The following is a 14,452-nucleotide window of genomic DNA, read 5'->3' on the forward strand; positions in this document are numbered from 1 at the left end:
GGGGAGCAGTGAGCATGGAGATGTCCAGTCATCCGCCTCATACCTCACACAGACCAGTTAGCATAACTTCTTGCACTGCTTGTGTCTCAGGGTAAGCCAATCTCTAGAACTGTCTTTTTTTTTAATTTTTAATTATATTTGGGGGGGGGCATGAGGACAACTTTGGGAAGTATGTTCTCTCCTTCCACCACATGAGTCCCAAATACATGGAACTCAGGTCTTCAGGGTTGGCTGCAAATGCCTTTACCCACTGAGCCATCTCCTTGGCCCCTTGTTTTGTGAGGATTTTTCATTTGCGGGTTTTGTTGTTTTGTGATTATTTTTTAATACAAGTTCTCTTGCTTTGCCAGGAACTCTCCAATTAGACTAGGTTGGCTGGTCACTGAACCTTTGCGGGAGCGAGGAAGACAAGGTATTAGGGTACAACGTAGACAAAGACTTAGCAGTAAGAAAGCAAAATCTGGAAACACTACAGTCTCAGCTAACTTTACTTCCCACTGTTGGATCTATCTTCTCATTCTTCCCAGCTTTTGTTTTTATTCTTCAAGGTCCAGGGCAGAGGCTGTATCTTACTTCTGGAGATACCAAGGTATGGAGCATGCAGTAGATGTGCAATAAAAATCTCAGTTAACTGGAGCTGTAGAGGTAGCTCCGTGTAGGGAAAGTGCATGTGCCTGAGTTTGGCTCCCTGGGGCTCAAGGACCAAACAAGCCTAAGTGATAGAGGATTAAACCTCCATGAAGATGGTGTTGCAATGACAGGATGGGGATGGGGATGAGGGCAGCACTGCATGGAAGGGAGCTCCTGACGTCCTTCCATCTCTTAAAGAGTCTACAGCCCTTAAGCCTTTCTGACCATCTTGGAACTGAGATTGGTTGACAAACAGTGAAAACTGAGTGGGCCTGGAGCAGTCTGAATAATGAGTTTTAACATGCACTACAGTTTGAATATTCTTCCCTGAAAAGCATATGTCCAGAGCTTTCTTCCCAGTACAGCAGGGAGGTGGGGCCTGATGGGAAGTGTTTAGGTCATGAAGGCTCCTCCTCTGTGAATGGATTAATAACAGAAAAGGGTTTGGAGAGAACTGTCTTGGACCTCCTTCTGTTTTGTTTTGTTCTTCCATCTCCTGCCAAGGGGTGATGCAGCAAGAAGGCACTCACAAGAAGCCAAGTGTGTGCCTGCTGGTATCAGACCCCTGGGCCTCAGCCCCCAAACTGTGGGGTGAAGACATTTCTTTATAAGTCACCCAGTCTGTGGCTTTGTTATAGCAGTAAAAAATGGCAAGAAACGGCACTTTGGTTCTCAATGCTCTTCTTTCCTTCTCTACTTTTATATTTCCCGATTGTCTTTCCACCTGGCATTGTTGGTTCTGCCTGACTACATCTAGCCAGTCTTCTTGGCTGCCAGAGGCCTCTGTTATCAAAGTCCAAAGACACTTCATAGTCCTCACCTCCCTGGACCTCTTGGCTGCCTGGTCAGCTGATGCCCTTCCCTCTTTGACGGGTCTCTTCTTAGCTTCCATGGCCCTGCACTCTCTAGGCACCCTTCTGCTGCTCTGACCTCTTTTGTCTGTAGTGTGGGCTTGCCTTCCAGCCGGCCCTGAAATGCTGGTGTTCCTCCAGGCTCTTATTGCAGCCCTTCTGTTTCTACTAAGCTTATCTCAGGCTGCCCTCCATGGCCACTCTTAAAGGAAAGTGATTCTTCACCATATTCCCAGCACTGAGTCAAGTGCTCTGTAAAAAAATTTTTTTTCTTCAAGATATTCCTGCAAGGTAGGTACAATTCCTATTTCCAGTTTATAGTTGAGGAAACTGGCTCAGAAATGTTCCATGACTTGAACAAAGTCACATAGCTAGAAACTGGCAGAACCAACACTACTCCACCAGATGGCCTCTGCACTGCCCCTGATGGAAGCTGAGAAGGGATGAGAGGGTTGCTCTCTTTCAGGGTCAAACCCTAAGAAGTTTGTGCAGGTTTCCGAATCTGTAGCCTGCACACTCTTACCAGCACCCTTCCTCTTTGTCGCAGAGAGACAACCAAAAGCTCCAAGCTGCCAACTCCTCAAAGCCTGCACAGCCTGGTAACCTCCGGGGACATACCATCTGCTCCCGGGGCTTCCAGTCCTATCAATAAACATGGCCTTAGAACAACTCAAATAAATCCCCTGAGCAAAACGAAGAGACAAAGGATTCATGCCAAACACCTTGCATTGCTAGGGTTCAGAACTGTCCCTAGCTCAGGAACCACCTCTGTGTCTTCACCTGGTACAAAGTCTCAGGGTACAGAGCAAAAACTCACCTGACCTCCCAGCATGTGTGGGGTGCCCTGGAGGGGAAGGAACATCATTCCAGATGAGTTCAAATCCCACTCTGCCAGTTTACCAGCTGAGTACCCTTGGGCAAGCCACATGGATATAGGTCTAATAACCACCTCTGTTTTTTCATTTTTTTTCTTTTTTTTTATTTGGATTTTTGAAGCAGAGCCTCATTGTGTAGTTCATGTAAGCCTCAAACTCATGGCAGTCCTCCTGTCTCAACCTCCCAAGTGCCGGAATTACAGACATGTGCCACTACACCTGGCTCCACAGGTATTAAGGCTCCTGAAGGGATTCCAGGCATGTGCGATGTATCTGTATGGTGCTGGCTTAGGAAAAGCACCAACCATCCCAGTGCTATCATCCCTTGCTGTGCCCCAGAGCCACGCTAGGATTGCTCCTCAGGCGGGACTGGATTTCCAAAGCATTGCCAGAAACCTCCACTAGAATGCAGTGAATAGGTGACCCAGAAAAGGTGCGTCCTGGTTTTTGGGTCCTTCCCCCTCCCCTTCTCAGATACTCTGGGACACTGGGAACTGCCTGAGAAGTCTGGGCACCAAGGGACACATTACAAAGAAGACCTGGTATTATTCCAAAGAGATGGCAGTCACTTTGTTGGCATGGTTACCATCTTGTGCTTAGCATCACCAAGATAGCCCCCTTCTCAATGCAGGCTGCTTGCTGCCAAGGTGACTCTTCTGAGTCCCCCATCAATGATAATACCACCATCAGTAACAGCATCAACAACAGCTTGTGTTTATCAATCCCTTACACTTGTCTTGGCTGCAAGGTAGTAGCTTTACCCCCAAATATCTCTTGAGTCCCTGCTTGAATAAATATTATTACTCCCAAATATTTCTGAGTACCTGCTTGTATAAATATTATTACCCCTTCCCCATTGTATGGCTAGGGAAACTAAGACCTAAAAAGGTCAGATATTTGCAGTCACTTAAGCCTCCCCCATGTACACTTGCTTTCTGCCATCTACTTTGATCCCTGTGTCCTTTTGCTGATGCCACATCTCCCTGTGCCCCAACTGTGTCTAACACTGGCCTGAGTACACAGGTTTCAGGATCCTCTCAAGCCTCTTTCAAAGCCCGACATGGAAGTAGACCGGCACCCAAGGCAGCTTTTGGCATTTAGAAGTGTGAAAATGTCCTGGTAGCTACAATCTGTGAGCTGGTGGATCTCTGAATCGGTTCACAGCCCCCACTTCTCTCCAGCTTGTTCAGAGGAGCTGGGCTCTGGGCTCTGGAGGAAGGCAAAGTGGCCACCTATGGAACCATAGTGAAAAGGAGGAAGGGCCTTTCGGTTTTGCATGAGGCCAGAGAACTTGTCTTTGTTTTTCTTTAGAGATGAGATCTTGCTATATAATAACCCAGGGTAATGTCAAACTCATTATGTAGCCAAGGCTGGTTTCAAATTTATGGTCTTCTTGGCTTAGCCTCTCAAGTGTAATCATGTTCCAGCTTTATTGAACTTGTGTTTCTCCTTTTTAGCTTTTATTTTTGTAATGTGTTGAGTGTTTGTCTGCATGTATGTATGTGTACCACATGCATACAGTGCTTGTGGAGGCCAGAGGAGGACATCAGATCCCCTGGAGCTGGAGTTACAGGTAGTTGTGAGCCACCATGTAGGTGCTGGGAACCCAAATTGGGTCTTCTGCAAGAGCAACAAGCGCTCGTAACCATTAAACCATCTCTCCAGCCCCACCTTTTTTTTTTTTTTTTTAATCTTTTGAGACAAGGTCTCAGGTACCCACTGCTGGCCTCAAATACCTGATCCTCCTGTCTCCATTCCCAAATGCTGGGATTATAGGCATGTACCACCACCCCCATCAAACCTGTATTTCTTGGCCAGAATTCTCTAGGTCCTTGGATAATCATCTCCAGTTCTGTGTAGTTCCTCTTGGGTGGGCCGAGGCTGTCTCAGTCTAGAAGAGCTAGAGGACAGGCCCTGGGGAGGCTGTTGCTTTGCCTTTGAGCTTTGGGGTTTCTTTTCTGTGACATGGGGGCCTTACTGGTAGATGGCAGAGGTATTTGTTTTTCTAGCTGCAAAGGTCTAGGGCATTGGTAAATCAGGCAAACAAGAGCACAACTCAAGAGGTAAAACAAAACCAGGGATGCTTATCAAGTCAAGCTTTGGGGCTGTCATTGTAGCTCGGTGTAGAGTGCCTTTCTATCATGTGCAAGACTAGGTTTAACCCCCAGCACTTTTTTCAAAGATTGGAACCCTATCAGTGAAACAAAGGACATCAATTCTTCTTCCTTAGCAGGCCACAGGCAGCAGCTTGCCAAGACACTCCCCCTTAGTTAAGGTGAGGTCAGTATTTTTCCCATTTTACAAGTCAGGGAAATGAGGACCAGAGAGGCTGTGTCTTGTAAACTGCAGCACAGAGAACAAGGAACAGGACCTAGTTCCAGACCCACTCTTCACCGTTGTTTGCACTTCTGATGCTGACTTTCTGGGAGTCTCAGAACATGGAGTGTTGAGCTGTGATTGTAACTGTCAGCTGCTCCCTGAATGGTACCCTAGGAAGTAAAGGAGAGGGGCACTGCATTGTCACCAAGGTTTCTTGCCAGGCAACTGTGCTAAAAAACAAGTTTTCCTCCCCAGGATGTTAGGAGGAGGCAGATTGTTGCAGCCTTCTGGCTTCTTCCAGACGATGGCAGCAGGCTGGACCTGACTCAGGAAACACAGTAATCTGGGATGGTCAAGGCCACAGGAGGAGGCTGAGTCCAGAGGGGCTGGCCTCTGCAGCATAGGGGTTATGGGAAGGACCCTCCCCTGCTAAAAGATGCCAACTTCTCCACCCTAATCTTTACAACCTGACCCTGAATCCAATTTTTAAAATCATTACTCCCTGGACATCTTGGGCACACCAAGTTCCCAGACTCTGCCTACAGATTTTTACCCACTAAATGTCCTTATCTGTCCCTCCAGTTTTTTTTCTGTTTCTTTTAGTTGTTTGTTTTGAGACAAGTTCTCCCTATGTAGTTACATAGCCCAGGCTGGACTCAAACGTTAAAACTTGTAATCCTCCTGCCTGTGCCTCTCAGATACTAGGTTTAAAGGCATGCCCCACCATATCCAGAAAATCTTACCTTCCTAAAAGAGCCTTCCTGGTTTCTCCAACAAGAAATGGGCATGGTGACACCTATGGATAATCCCAGCACTTGAGAAGCAGAGACAGGAGGATCACAAGTTTAAGGCCAACCTGAGCTATATAATGAGGCTATTTTTTAGCATTTTAAAAATACTTCTCAGGACTGGAGAGATGGCTCAGCGGTTAAGAACACTGGTTGTTCTTACAGAAGACCCAGGTTTAAATCTCAGCACCCACATGGCAGCTAACAACTGTCCATAACTTCAGTTCCAGGGGATCTGACGGCCTCTTCTGTCCTCCAAGGGCATTGCACGACACAGGTGCACTTACCTATATGCAGGCAATATACTCATAAAATAAAAACTAATAAAATATTTTTAAAAATACTTCTCAGTGCCAGGCACAGTGGCACATGCCTTTAATCCCAGCACTTGGGAGGCAGAGGCAGGTGAATCTCTGAGTTCAAGGCCAGCCTGGTCTTCATAGCAACTTCCAGGCCAACTGGGGCTACAGGAAGACCCTGTTTCAAAAAGACCAAAGTGGGGGGGGGAACCCAAACAATAAAAACTTCTCAGTTTTGCTTTTAAATTTACTTTTTATTTTAATTTTATGTGTATGTATGTTTTGCCTGCATGTAGGTGTACCACATACATGCAGTACCCACAGAGGCCAGAAGAGGGCACTGGATCCCCTAGAGCTGGAGGTACAGGCGGTTGTTAGCTGCCCTGTGGGTGTTGGGAACTGAACCAGAGTCCTCTGCAAGAGTAACCAGTGCTCTTAACCCATGAGCCAGCTCTTCGGCCCCAACTTCCTTTTTTGTTTTATTTTGTATATGTGTGTGGACAACTTTCAGGAAGCAATTCTCTCCTTTCATTGTGGGTTCCAGAGAGTAAACAAACTCAAGTCATCATGCTTTCAAGGCAAGCACTTTTACCCAAGGAGCCATCTTGCTAGACCAAGAGTTTTGTCATAAAAAAATTAAGCCTAGTGTGGTGGTGCGTGCCTTTAATCTTAGCACTCTGAAGGCTGAGGCAGGTAGATCTCTGTAAGTTGGAGACCAGCCTGGTCTACATAGCAAGTTCCAGGCTGGTCAGTGCTACATAGTGATATAGTGATACCCTGCATCAGAAAATAAATTTCTCTTGACTTCCACCTCTTCCCATGATGACTCTAGTATCTGCCTTTGCATAAAGGAATATAAGACTGATGTTTACTGTCTGACTAGCAGGTATCATGCACTATTACACCATTTAATGTAGTATATAATCTATATTATTCCTTTACATCTATTTCTCTTATTCCCATCGCACAAACTGAAGATCAGAGAGGCATCCACATACCTAAGGTTCTGCAGTTAGGAGGAAGAGTATTTGAACCCCACTCTGACCATAGAGTTCATGCCCTTTGTCACTTAAACCACCTGCTTCCACTTTCTTGGGAAGTTGCTCTTTCCCTGGTAGGATGGAAATGCCTGAGGATAGGGTTGGGAGTCCTGAACTCAGGAACAGCTCTATGAATGGAGAGTTGAATACAAGGATGCCTTCTGTGTGTTACAGAAATCCCATACTAGAGCCCTCTTTGTGAAGGGCCGAGGTCTTTCTCTACAGCCACTCCCTAGGGGAAAATACCTTGGTCCACTGATAGCTGAGTAATTGGCAGTTGAGTGGAAGATAAAAGGGAGGGAGAAAGGGAGAAAAAAGCAAGACTAAATGAGCTAGGAGGGAGCTGAAGGAAGGAGCAGGACTCCCAGGCTGAATGTGGCCCACTTGTGGAAAATTAGAGCACAAGATGGGGAGTTACCAAACCTGGGCTCTAATCTCAGCTCGTCCCCAACAGTTGGGGAAACCTGGGCAAGTTGCTGCACCTTTCTGAACTTCAGTTTCCTAATCCAGAAAAGGGGCATGTTGGGACCATGTTGTCCTTGCCGGACCTTGTGAACTCTTGCCAGAAGGAATGAGGCTGTGACTGGAGGAGGGAGTGGGCGTCACCTACAGGACCCTCTGGCAGTGCTGTTGGTACCTCTAAATGTGGACAGTGAGAGGATCATCACAACTTGAAATGCCATGAGATGACTGGGCCATAAACTGATGGGTTGCGGGGGCAGCAGGGAATCACAGAACCACAGCCCTGAGAAAGATAAGTGAAGACAGTTCAGCTTGCTGTCTTACTGTGAGATGAAGCACACTGTGACAGAATGCTATCACTTCTGCAGCAGTTGGTCTGGCTCTGCCAACCTGGCCCCTTGCCAATTACATGGCCTGGTGCCTGTCACATTGTACCCTTCTCGAACTCATTCCTCATATTTAATATGGACTTAAAAGTATTTCACTCAGGGCTGGAGAGATGGTACAGTGGTTAAGAGCACTGGCTGTTCTTGCAGAGGACTGGGTTTCAATTCCCAGCACCCACATGGAGGCCAGCAACTGTAAGTGATGCTGCCTTCTAACCTCCAACAGCGTTGTATGACACGGGTGCACTTACACACATGCAGACAATACACTCATATACATAAAATAAAAATAAGTAAAAATTTTTTTAAAAAGTAGCTTACTCACCACGGGACTGTGGGGAAGATCAGAGACCCAGCCAATGACAACTGGCCATTCCAGCTGGCCCTGGAGGGCACTGGGGCTCATAAAGGGAAAGTAATTCACACACGGTCACACAGCAGGTTAGCAACAGACCCAACTTCAGGCCTCCCAAATCCCAGGCCTGAGTTTAATCTCAGCTGTGGCCTTGACTCAAAGAAGGCTTGAGGCTGGCCCTTAGAAATGCAGCTGTGGGGGCTGGCAAGATGGCTCAGCAGTTAAGAGTACTGACTGACTTGCTTGTGCTCAATTCCCAGCACCCACATGGAGGCTGATGGCCATCTGTAACTCCAGTTCCAGGGGAATCCGATACCTCTTCTGACCTCCGCAGGCATTGCATGACATGGGTGCACTTGCACACATGCAGGCAATACACTCATTCACATAAAAATAAAAAATATTTTTTAAAATGCAGCTGTAATGGCATCATAGGTGGGATTCCTCCTCCCACAGGGCTGAAACAACTGTGAATGCAGGTACCTGTGAAGGTGAGAGGCATCAGATCCCCAAGGAGCTGGAGTTACAGGCAGTTGTGAGCTGCTGTATATGGGTGCTGGGAACTGTACTCAAGTCCTCTGCAAAAGCGGCAAGCACTCTTAACCACTGAGCCATCTCTCTAAGCCCAAAGCCAAAGATATTCTAAGGAGAGAGACTCTTGCCCTTCCCTTTGGCTATCAGATTGTTTAAAAAAAAATAGCTCCCCAGAAACTGGAATTTCCCCCCAGAATTCTCATGAGAGGAGAAGGCTGAAGCCTGGTAAAGCCTGGCACCAGCCAGAGGCAGAAATTGGTCTCCAGGAAAAGATTTCACACCATTCTGACAACTTGTCAGACCACCTATAGGAAGGATTTAGGCACAGACCATGATGGAACCACACTTTGACCAGGACTGGTTAGTAATGGCATATCTCTTATCCCCTATTTAAATCTAAACCTCATGTCAGGATCCCAAAGACAGACTTGGCTGGCGGAAGTGGTGACTGGACCTCTTTATTTGTTCCTTGTCTTAGTTTGTTTCTCCCTTGCTGTGACAAAACACTCTGACCAATACCAACTTGGGGAGGAAAGGTTTATTTATCTTACATCTCCCAGGTCACAGTTCATCAGGGAGCCCAAAGTAGGAACTCAGGGCAGGAACCTGGAGGCAGGAGCTGGAGCACAGGCCATGGAGGAATGCTGCTTACTGGCTTGCTCACCTGGTCCCTGCTCAGCCTGCTTTCTTATGCAACACAGGCCCACCTGCCCAGGGGTAGCACCACCCACAGTGAGCTGGGCCCTGCCACATCACTCAATAATCAAGAAGATGGCCCACAGACGTGGCCACAGGCCAGTCTTATGGACATAATTCCCCAGTTGAGGCTCCCTCAACCCAGGTGTGTCAAGTTGACACTAAAGCTATCCAGCACATTCCTCTTCCCAATGTGGCCACATTGAATAAAGCTTTCTCTGCTTTTCACTCTAACTAGTTGGGGCTGCAGGGGTCCAGCCTTTGACCCTAACAACTCTGGTACCAGGGTTGCCTATGGCTGATGTGTGGCTGAAAGCATAAGCTACAGCCTGAGGTCCTATGTCCAGAGAATCCACCGTGTGAGCCTGTTTCTCTGTTCACCAAATGCAGGTAAAGGTGAAAAAAATATATAAAGGCTGAGAACTATTTTCCTTTGGGTATGGGGAGCTATTGTTTTTGAAATAGTTTCTCACTATGTAGCAGAAGTTGGCCTGTGATTTGTGATCCACCTGCCTCAGCCACTGGAGTCTAGGATACAGGTGTGCAGAACTAGGCCAGGTCTGACAGCGCTTTTCATGACAGCCATCATGAAAAGGCTCTCTTTCCTTCTCCCTGTGCACACAGGCCTGTGTTGTTACTAGTAGTGGATTCTATTAGCCTTCACAGTAACCCTGAGGTGAGAACCCAGTTTACAGATAAATGACTAGGAAGGGCAGAACCAGGCTCTGTGCCCCACTTAGTTTCCTGCCCCAAATACTTCTCTCTCTTGTCTTCTTACCTAACTCAGACCATCAGGTTTAAGCTGACTTCCTTGGGAAGGATCCCTCATCTCAGGGTGGGGTAGGCATTTGTTCTAGCCTACAGTGCTGGGTTTCTTTTCTCTACCAAAAGGGCATCTCCATGATGCAAAGTCCTTGTCAGGCTCACAGCACTGTGTTTATCAGCTAGCAGGTGCTCAGCAAATACTTGCCAGGTGATCAAATGCATCAAGCCAGCAGCAGGACACTACCAGAGGGTAGCAGAGAAAGCTTTGGACTCCTGCCATGCCTTACATTAGCAGCATCTTCTCTGAGTCCTGACAGCCAGGCCCTCTGGGATGCCATCAGAGCCAGCTGAATTCCGGTCACTGCTTCACCTTGGGAAGGCAGCTGCAGCCCTCACTAAGCAGTAATTGACGTCATAGTGGAGCCAGGAGCTGCCCTGTTAATATTTAATGTGGCCTTCACTGCGGCAGAGCTGCAGGGAAGAAGAGCTGGAAGCAGCCATTGGAATCGTGGGGAGTGCACAGATGGGAAAGGGCTCCATAAGCCATAGACCCCGGCAAATGAGCATTACACCAGCCCTTTTTAGCCCCTGGCTTAACACAGAAAAAGCCAGTGCAGCATGTGGCCTGCAGTGGGACAACAGACTGCTGACTGAGCCCAAGCCCTAAATAAATGGGGGATTAGGGGCTCTGGGGGACATTTCCTGGAGACAGTGGGAGGATAGAGTACTGGCGCCAGTCAGACCTGGACTCAACTCCCAGTTTACTCTGCACAGCTGTGTGACAGGCATCAGTTTGCTAGCTGAGAAATGGAGTTGATCCCTTCCATACAGGGCTTATGTCATGACTGAGCCAAGGGATGAAGACTTGTTAGCACATAGTGGGCCCTCCACAAATGCTGAGCCCCTTCTCCAAGCCAGATGTGGACGGGAGGTGAAACAAGATGTGAGGGGCCTTTCTTGCATTCATTGGCCAAAGAAATGGCTGCAGGGAAGAAGGAGCAAGTCAACACAGGGAGGATGAGCTTAGAGTCAAGTGTCTTGGGTTTAGATTTTTCACCATAGCTGGCCCACAGCAGGAAAGGCATCAGAGAAAGGATGGACAGAGAGCCCATGATGGCAGAAGCAGAGGGGCGTTTATAGACCTCTCCAATTATCTGACTCCTCTATTTGACAGTGGAGGATTCTGAGGGTCAAGGAGGTAGGCAGAGCTAGGGCTGACCTTACCAGCAGCCCTGTGAGGCTTTGTTATCTGAGAGATTTATCCAAGGCCACCTGCCTTGTCAGGAAAGCAGATAAATGGACAGACACAATGGCATCACCCCCCGCCCCCATTCCCTGTGGTGACCTTTATTCACTTCTCTGGCCTGTACAATCTCAGGAACATCATCCCCTACCCCTTCCTGGTCTCCTTCTGGTCCATTTCTCCATAAATCCAGGGAACTCCCCCCAAATGTAAAACCTGACCATGTTATCTCCCTCCTTAAAGCCATTCTCTGATCCTTTACAGGGACACAGGGTCACCTAAGAAGATGCAAAAGGTGAAGCTCAATTGAATCTTAGAGGGATGCTTCAGTGTGGAGATAACCCACATAATTATGTGCACACACTCTACTAAAAATTTATTGTTATTAGTATGATTCATAATAATTTGAACAGGACAGCCTGTATTGCTAAAACTGGAAGTCCTATGTACAATGCCCTCAGAAAAAAAGACTGGAGTCTTGAGTTTGCCCTAAGCACATCCCTTCCTTCTCTTCCATTCAGACAACTTGAAAATCCCACTCTTTTCCCTTTGACCTTGGCAGATGCTGTTCCTTCCATGGTGACCCTCTTGTTACCTCCTGTTCCTCCCAGTGCTTTAAGGTGCTTGACTTGATATCCTTAAGGCTTCTGAAGCATCCTTGCTTCATCCTGGAAACCTGTCCTGCTTTCTAGCTCTGGGGTGGCACCTCCTTTGAGTCCTCTGGTGCATTTGGAGGTTTCTCACATCTGTCTTGTTTACTTGATGAAGTAGGAGGTCAGCAAACAGCCCCTGGCACTTTGCCTGTCAACTGCTTCCTTCCTTCAGTCAAATCTATGTGCCCCCCCCCACCGCCCCATTGGAATCTCATCTCTAAGCCTTTCCTGGACCCCACAATTTTTCCAGTTCTTTCCCTCTGAGATATACCTAGTCTATCTTCACCACCACCCAGGTCAATACACCATCTTCTAATCCCATAAGCTCAGCAAAATGTCCCATCCAGACTCTCCTCCTGTGATTCCCACTGTACTTTCCTGCCAGGTGGTGCTCAACAAAGTGAGTGTGGAGAATATCCAACCAATTTCCTGTGCGTGATTCTCCTCCCACCCAGTAGCCAACAGCCAAAATCCTAACCCTGCCCTAAGACATTCTATGGGACTTAAAAGACCCACTTTTTAAAAAAATGTTATATACTTATGAGGCCTCTTGCATTCTGTATATAGAAATCAGGAGACATCCATAGTTTCTAGTTTATAGACTAGGAAGTGGAGGAATTCATTGTTCAAGGCTCAGATCCATGGATCCTATCCTATTTCCAGGCCTTTACCCTTGCTATTCCTCTGGATGGAACACTTCCTGTAGATTTGCATGTAGGAGGTATGTTAGATTAAAGAGGACCACAAAGACTTTACCCTTTGCCCAGCATCAAGAGCAGGCATCTCACGTCTGGAGAGATGGCTCGGTAGTTAATAGCACTTACTGCTCTTGCAGGGGACCCGAGTTTTGTTTCCAGCAGGCAATCAGATGGCTCATGACCACCTGTAACTCCAGCTTCAGGAGATCTTAGGCCTTTTATGGCCTCTGATGGCATTATACTCATGCACAAACACACACACACACACACACACACACACACACACACACACACACACACACACACACACACACACACACACACACACACACCCACAAAGTTGGGGGTCTTTTGTTGTTTTTTTTTTTTTTTAAGAGCAGGCATCTCTTTCTTAACCCCTTGAATCAAGGCTGCCCTTATGACTCAATTTCACAACTGAATCAAGCAGAAGTGACCCTTTGTGAACTTGCTATCCTAGGCCTCCACAGGCCTTGTAACTGCCTGCCTTCATCCTCTTGAAAGGCTGCTCCTGGACCACAGAAGACAGCCAGTCTAGGCGAGCAGAGAGGCCATGTGATGGCCAATGGCCAGTGCAACTACCAGACATGTGAGTGGCTTTCTTGGACCTTCTAGCCCTGCTATGCCTCCAGCTGAATGCAACTGCATGAATAACAAGGAGAAATGAGCAGAGGACCCATCCAGGCCATGGTCATTGTAAGCACTAAGCTTAGGGATATGTTACATGGTCATAGAACTAATACAATTGCTTCTCACTCAGGTGTCTGCTCAGATGCTACCTCCTCAGAGAGGCCTTTCCTGGCCATCTTATACCACCCCATCCTCCTTCCAACCCTCATCCCCCACTAGTCTTGTTCCATTATCCTGTTCCAACCCATCCAAGGCTTTAGTCACCCTCTGAGGTCATGACTGAGTCACTTGTGGACTTACTGTCCATCTCTTCCACTAGGCTGCAGTTTCTTGAGAGCAGGGGCCATCACTGCCTGTTGCCCACATTTCCTCAGTTTCTTGCTTCAAGTGTCCGGTGCAGGAAAGGTGCCTTCAGCTCTTGGTAGAGAAACTGCTCCTCACTGGTGTGGTGCTTCGTGGGACAGAGTGGCAGGTGTGAGTGCTTTGTCTGGTCTGGTCCCCAATGTTCTGGGGAGGGCAGGAGGGTAGGTAGGGTGGCTGGGCTGTTTCCAGGACAAGAGCTTCAGGAAACGCAAGATGAGCAGGAAGGAAAGGAAACTTCCAGAATATCTATTTTCAGTTTAGGTTCAGACTAAAGAAACCACAGAGATTTCTTTCCTCTATTTCATCTGCCTTCAGCCATGCCCTCCTGCAAATTCACAAAGCTGGGCAGGAGGAGACAGTGCTGGGGATGCTGAGTCACCCCCCAACCCCTGCCCCCCAGGACCAACTATTTCCAAGTCCTTAACACAAAGCTGGTCCTCAGAGTCTGCTTTTTCCTTGCCAAGAAATTGATCCACAGCCACAGCCTCAGTTAAAGAAAACCATGCACATCCAAGAGCAGGAGGGTCAGTTCCCAGCCACCCCAGGCAGCAGCTTCTGCTTTCTGTGGCAGCAGGGAGAGCACCACAGTGGTCCATGTCAGGCCTCATGCTGGAACCCTGGTTCAGGACTGTGTGACCTTGGGCTTCCTGCTTACCCTTCCCAGACACCAATTTCTATAGCCAGAAACAGACAACAAAGCCCTAACACTGAGATTCTAGATGAGACTTCAGTGAGATCACGCCTGCTCAGCATACACAGCTTCACACACACATACAGTTAAACTGACTGGAGAATGCTTGGGAGTATTTCTTCACCTGCTAGTGTGTAAGAGCAGGACAGAACAGGC

Source organism: Nannospalax galili, unplaced genomic scaffold, assembly GCF_000622305.1.
Source record: "Nannospalax galili isolate Female #2095 unplaced genomic scaffold, S.galili_v1.0 scaffold259, whole genome shotgun sequence".
Taxonomy (NCBI): Eukaryota; Metazoa; Chordata; class Mammalia; order Rodentia; family Spalacidae; genus Nannospalax; species Nannospalax galili.